Source organism: Crocodylus porosus, unplaced genomic scaffold, assembly GCF_001723895.1.
Source record: "Crocodylus porosus isolate Cpor-Errol unplaced genomic scaffold, CroPor_comp1, whole genome shotgun sequence".
Lineage (NCBI taxonomy): Eukaryota > Metazoa > Chordata > Crocodylia > Crocodylidae > Crocodylus > Crocodylus porosus.
The window spans coordinates 26,667,225-26,673,664 of record NW_017728906.1 but is presented as its reverse complement, the minus strand read 5'-3'; positions in this window follow the sequence as shown (position 1 = coordinate 26,673,664).

Genomic DNA, 6,440 nt, shown 5'->3' with positions numbered 1-6,440 from the left:
GGAAGAGTACAAAAAAGATTAAATGAATATTCTTTCACTTAATGTTTTGTTTATTCCCCTTCATGCCCCTTCTCTCCTACTCCCCCCTCCCCAACTCTGTGGTTTGGTTTGCTTACATAAATCAATATAAGGCAGCATTAACAAACCATGATCTTCCAAGCACTGCTGATGTTGAACACAGTAAGTGAAGCATTTATTTAGAGATAAGATCACTTTATGCTTCTTTATGAGTTTTCAGAAGTTTGGCTTCCTGGATTCTGGACCCTTTCTGAAACACTGAAGTCTCTTTTTCATACTTAGTCAACTATGCTCAAATTTATGGAAACACCGAAATTGGAGGGATAAAAAAAATACAAGAGGATAGAGTCAAACCACAGTATGACCTCATAAAATTACAGTACTTTTAACTCCAATATTCAAAAATCATGAACCCCCAAACCACAAACAAACCCAAAGTTATGGGGGGGAAAAACCCAAACTGTTTAGCAATTTCTAAATTCTCCCTTTCCACCTTCAACTGTACAGTTAATGTTAATTTATAGCAAGAAATATAATTTTGATCACTGTATGCCTACATGAATTTTGACCCTAGAACACACACATTTTGAAATGAACCTAACCTACACTAATCAATTCATTGAATGGGAGGAAATAAATAATACACATACAAAAGGACAGTTAATAATGAGCTTATCCTTATCAAAGTCCTAAAACAACTTCCCCATCAATATGAAAGGGTTTATATCTTAGGAACTAGCCCACCGTACCAACGAATAATAGTAAAGCAAAAGGGTCTTTACAGCACTATGCTTAAAGTTAAATGTTAGAATTGCTGCAATGTTTAAACCCAGTTGCATAACGAAGATGGGGTGAACTGGACAACTGCCCTGGGCTTCAATGTGAGTGGGGTGAAAAAAAGTGCCTCACCAAAACCATGAGTGCAGATAGAAGTAACATTTGCCACATGATTGGCCCCTTGAAAGCACTCTACAGCCATGCCCAAACAGAAAAGAATAGTTGCAGAGCCAATCACACAACAAATTTACTTTCATTGTATGAGAGTTCAAAAGATGGTCCAAAGCAGAACACCTTCATTAATTTCGGTCTGCTCCAGCTACAGTACAGCCTGGCAACAGCTGCTGTCTCTGGATGAGAGGGTGAGAAGGCAGGGAAGGGAGGTCCATTCTGGGATTTTCTTAACCCCACTGGAGTTGGGGGGGTGGGATGGGTGGATTGAAACCCCTCAGTTCAAGAGGGCTCCAATCTACCTCCCCCCCCACCCCACTCTCCAGTGGGACTCAGAAAATCCCAGATGGACAACCCTCTCCTGCCTTCTCCCCTTCCCATCCAGAGGCAGCAGCAGCATTGCAGAGGGGGTATAGAAGGGAAGATGCTGCACAGAAGCAGCCTCTCTTCCTAGATAGGCTCCAAATTGGAACCAATCCTTCACCTTCCTAATCCAACAGCTAACATCTGTTGGGTCAGGAAGATTGATCTAACTCATGGCATTTTCTTTAAGTCACCATGAGTTAGACCCAGACAGAAGTATAGCTCCTGTGCCCCATAATTATTACATAGGTACTTGTCTCTGGTGGTGAGAAGCACATGAAAATATACAGGTAGTTTGGAACCATAATGATACACAAATCATTTCAGAATTTAGCACAGATGTGGTGGATTTCAAATCTGAATTAGCAGTTCAAGCCATCTCTACTTCTAATAGCTTTCTAGCTTGTTCTTCCTTTGTGGTGGTTTTTACTTTTCAACAAATTTGTTTTTTGGCATAAAGAATCCTGTTAATGCATGCATAATTCAATAACATTTCAGGCTGTTGAACTTTAGAACAGGATGTGCCATTATGCTCTGTTAATTCACTTTGAGAAACTGCTGGCATGTAATTCTATCATTTAAGCCTTCTCTTTTAATTCTATCTGTTGATTATTTCAATTATTTTATATTACCAGTAAGTCACTGACGTTTATACCGCAGACACTTTGTTATAGATATTAACCATGCAGACATATTTTCTTAAGTTATGTACAGTACCAACTTGAAAATAGAAAGCTAGTCCAGTACATTAAATTGCTTTATTTAAAAGGAAAGGTCATTTTGTAGAACATTTTCTTCAACTAAAAAATGATGAATACATCTTTACTGCTTCAAAGAGAATATTACTTTTTCATGTTTACTCACATATTTTGAGGCTATTTACATTTTACTAATTGCCCCTGTGGTAAAATAAAAATAAAAGTCACAGGCAGAAAAATATGAATGTAATTCATTGACTAGCATGAAAGTATTTTAAAATTGCCTATCCATGATTTCACTATTGTGTAGTATTAAACTACTTGAAGGTGTTAGTTTGAGTTTTTCTTTATCCAGATCTTATCGCATTGTACATTGGCTGTGAACTCTTAAGGGAAGAGGCTATATTTTTATTGTGTGCGTATGATACCTAGTTCAATGAACTCCATTACTTTGTTGGCACCATGGAATGACATAGTTCAAGTTCTTAAAGGAAAGGAAGGAACCAGAGAAGCAGAATAAAGACACTGGACTTCACTAAAGCAGTCTTTTACAAAGTTTGAATTGGTGGCCGGGATTCTGAGGAAGGCAAATCTGAGGAGAAAAGAAGTCAGGAGCACCTTTAACAGTACACAGGCATTTGGCAACCCCAATGTGAAGAAAGGATAGGAAGGAGACCTTTGGTACCTGAAAAAAAATCATAGAGCAGGTCAAAGTGTCATTGGTAAGCAATGAAAGGAACAGCCAACATGGATTCATCAAGAGCAAGTCATGTTTGCATGGCTAACTTTCTTTTATGATAAGGTGCTAGGCTTTGTGAATGGAGGAACAGCAGTGGATGTGAAATACCTCAACTCTACCAAGGTTTTTTATTTTTACACTGGCCATGTACAAGTACCACTTTTCTACTGGGAGGATTGCTGCTTGTAGTGGAAGCCACTAGTGTACAAATGTTCACACTGTTCTTTCCGGACCAAAAATGGCAGTTCCAGAAGAAACATAACACAACTGTAAGCAGAACTTTCTCCTGGGATAGGTTCTCCTGGGGAGAATGAATGCTTGTACACTTTCCATGGTATCACTTCTCTCAGGGACCATGAGGAATTGGACTGTGAGTAAAGGCTCCTGTACCTTGTTAGCAGAGACCCCTGGTCTGGGGAAGGCATAAAGGGTGGCTTCTCTTGCCCCTCCCATAGACCAGGAGGGAATGGGAAGGGTGGCCACCAGATGCTCCTTGCCAGCTCCTTGCACACGGGGGAATTCCAGAGTGAGAAGCAGTGGGGGCCTTGTCCCACTGCTCTAAGTCTCCCCTGGTAACAGGATGAGTGGAGCAGCTGTTGCTCCCCATTCTTCCCCCACATTGAGATTACTTTTGTCTCAGGAAGGTGCAAGGAGCACCATAGAAGCAGGGGTTGCAAGCTTAACCCCTGCACTGTCCCCTATCCCGGATTCATTTCAAAAGCTTGATATGAAACACTGGAATATGCAAAACCAGTAAGTCAAAACAGTTCTAAAACTGATAAAATGCTTTTCAAATTAAAAGCTAAAAATACCAGAAAGCTTCCTTCCAGTATCATTTCTATTATTTTGTATCTCTTTATTCAGATATCAGTAAGAACATGATACATCCTACCAGCAATGGGGATACAGTAAGTTATTACAGGTGTCTAAAAAGAGGTGAAAAATTAGTGTTGAAAGGCTTTCTTTTGTTCAGCAGCAGGAGATACACAGAGACAGAATAGGGCAGAAAGATGATGTTGAAAGGAAAAGACTGATTTGCTCAATATTTTATTTAAACTAGCAATAGATCTTGTAGTTAATGAAGAAATGCACTTACATTCTGAACACACAGTTTGATTGAATTGATTGAGTAATGTGGTTAGTAACACCCAGAACAGCTGCAGTAGAAAGAAAGCTATAATAAAAAAGTTTGCCACACATGCATTAGATGGGAGGTACAATAAAAACCCTAAGGTGCTGTAAATATTGTAATGTGCAGGATAATAAAAAGTGATGCTCCATCAACTCCTTTTTTATATTTCATTCTTATTGGACAGAGTAGAAAATAATTGTTATGTGAAAACAGCACTTACAGAATCAAATTCATCAAAATGATTAGTTTACAGTAGAAACAAATAATTCTACTTATTTTGATTGCTTTAGATAATGGGCATACACTGAAGAAAATCGATTGGAAATAGTATATTACACACATGCAAAGAATAACTGTGTTGTCTCACCCATTATAATTAAGCATCATTTTCACATGTACACAACTTTCCAGGGACTACACACTTAGAATTAGCCCAGGATCCCTTCCTGCAAAATGTACTGGGGGTAAAGAAGGCAGGGATGTATGGTAACTGCGAGGGGGAAATGGGGAGAAATTTCTGCTAAAGGCTAAAAACTCTGCAAAAAGTATTTGTTTGTCAGAAAAAAATATCTAGTGACAAATATAATAGAAAGAAAAATAAAAAAAATGCAACAGAAATATTTATGTTATCAGAGAAAATTTGCCTTTAGAATCCCTTTACTTTTAGTCATATCACTTGCAATACCAATCATGTTAAATTGCAATTTGCAGTAAATTCCCTAATATATTTTTTAAATAAGAAAGGGGGAGGTGGGGGGAGAAGAAAACAAATAATGAAAAGAAAAGTAAGGCTTGCTAAGTTCCTTACCTCAACATTCAACAAAAAGTATTGGTTTCAGAGAAGGTTATACTTGTGCTCAGTCCTCTAGCTAGCTTGACATCAGTGCTAGGTAAATAATGTTTTAATTTTAAAAGAAGAACTTGAAGCCATTTGAATATTGTGAGATAAATATTTCTATGGAAGTGTGAATGATTCAGAACCTATTTCAATATGAAAATATGGAGAGATGTAGTTATCTAAATTAGTCTGAAATTAGAGTGGGACTGGGGGCACCTTACAGGGTAAGGGTTGGCAACATATAGCCAGGAAAGGGCTTTGCCTATCCCTGTACCCCAAGCTAAGTAGAAAGGAGCTGTGCCAGTTCCCAGGCAATTTCCAACTGCATCCTTTGCACCACTGCTTCTTCTCCCCATTCCCAAGCTTTCCCTGACCTCTGGTGTGGACTTAACTTCCTACTGGAGGGAACATGAATTGAAGAAGAGCATCTGGAACCTGTATCCATATTACTGGAGCTTCTTCCTTCCCACTCTTCCCTAAACCTCTTTGCTGCCACACAGAAGCGACAGCAGCGAGGACATGCCCAGCCTAAGTGCAGCACCTTACTGGCTAGAAGCTGTGCCTGTGCCCCCAATCAGGAGTGGGAAACTGGGAGAAGTGAATTTGTCACAGTTCCCACCCTGGTCCCAGCACATGTGCAGGGAAACCCTGCAACACTGACAAATCTCAGAAACTACCTAGCCTGTGGCTTCTTGTTGCTGCCTGTGGTTTAATAAAGGTTGCCAGTTGCTTGAGCTAACTCACTCAGACAAGCATGAGTTTTTGGAAGCTACATCCTACTTAATCAGATGCTATTAATGAACTTTCAGAGAGCAGGAGTACTAAATAGAAAGGAATAAACTTTATAGACTAACTGCTTCAGAGAGGCATAAGGGACCACCCTCCCTGGTAGTAAAATATATTCATGTTCATCTGTAGCTTGCATCCCAAATGGTCATCATTTCTGTAAAATAAAATTTCTCCCTTATAAAAATAAAGGGGGGGTGGGAAATGATGGTCAAAGTGGTATATGATCAAGAACTAGATAAGTCATTCATAACATTAGGTCCTCAATTATTTTTTTTAATAAAACCCTTAGCTTCCGAAATTAATGATGCCCATAGAAGTGTCTCCCCATACATAGACACAAACACACACACACACATATACAGATACATTTCTCACTAAAGACACAAAGTAGTTCATTTTCAGAAAGGTTAAATAGCTACAGGTCTCATGTACATTAACATTCAATACAAGTCCAGCATGTGTGAAGAATTAGGCCATGGGAACAATCTAAGAGAGATTTCTCTCCTGTAATTAACATACAATTGCAAATGGAGACTTCACATGTGGTTTAAAATATGCTTATATACAAAGGTGATCATTGAAATAATTTATATTTTAGTGTCTTTGAGACAAATACTGGAGTTTGGGGAACATAAACCTGTGGCCAATGTTATGTTTGGTAGTAAATGTTTCACTAGCTTTCATTTTTTCCAGTGAGAGAAAAGACACATGCACACAAAACACACATACAATGCCATATACTTATTTTCTGATATTTTGCCTATTTTTAATAGTTTAAAACTCAACTCAGAAAAAGATAAATGTTTATTTATACTAAAAATACACTTTACTCTCTGGATAATCAGGATATATTTGGAATCCCTTCAGTTTATCCAGGTCTGAAATGACAATATTTTGTAGACTATCAAAAAGACA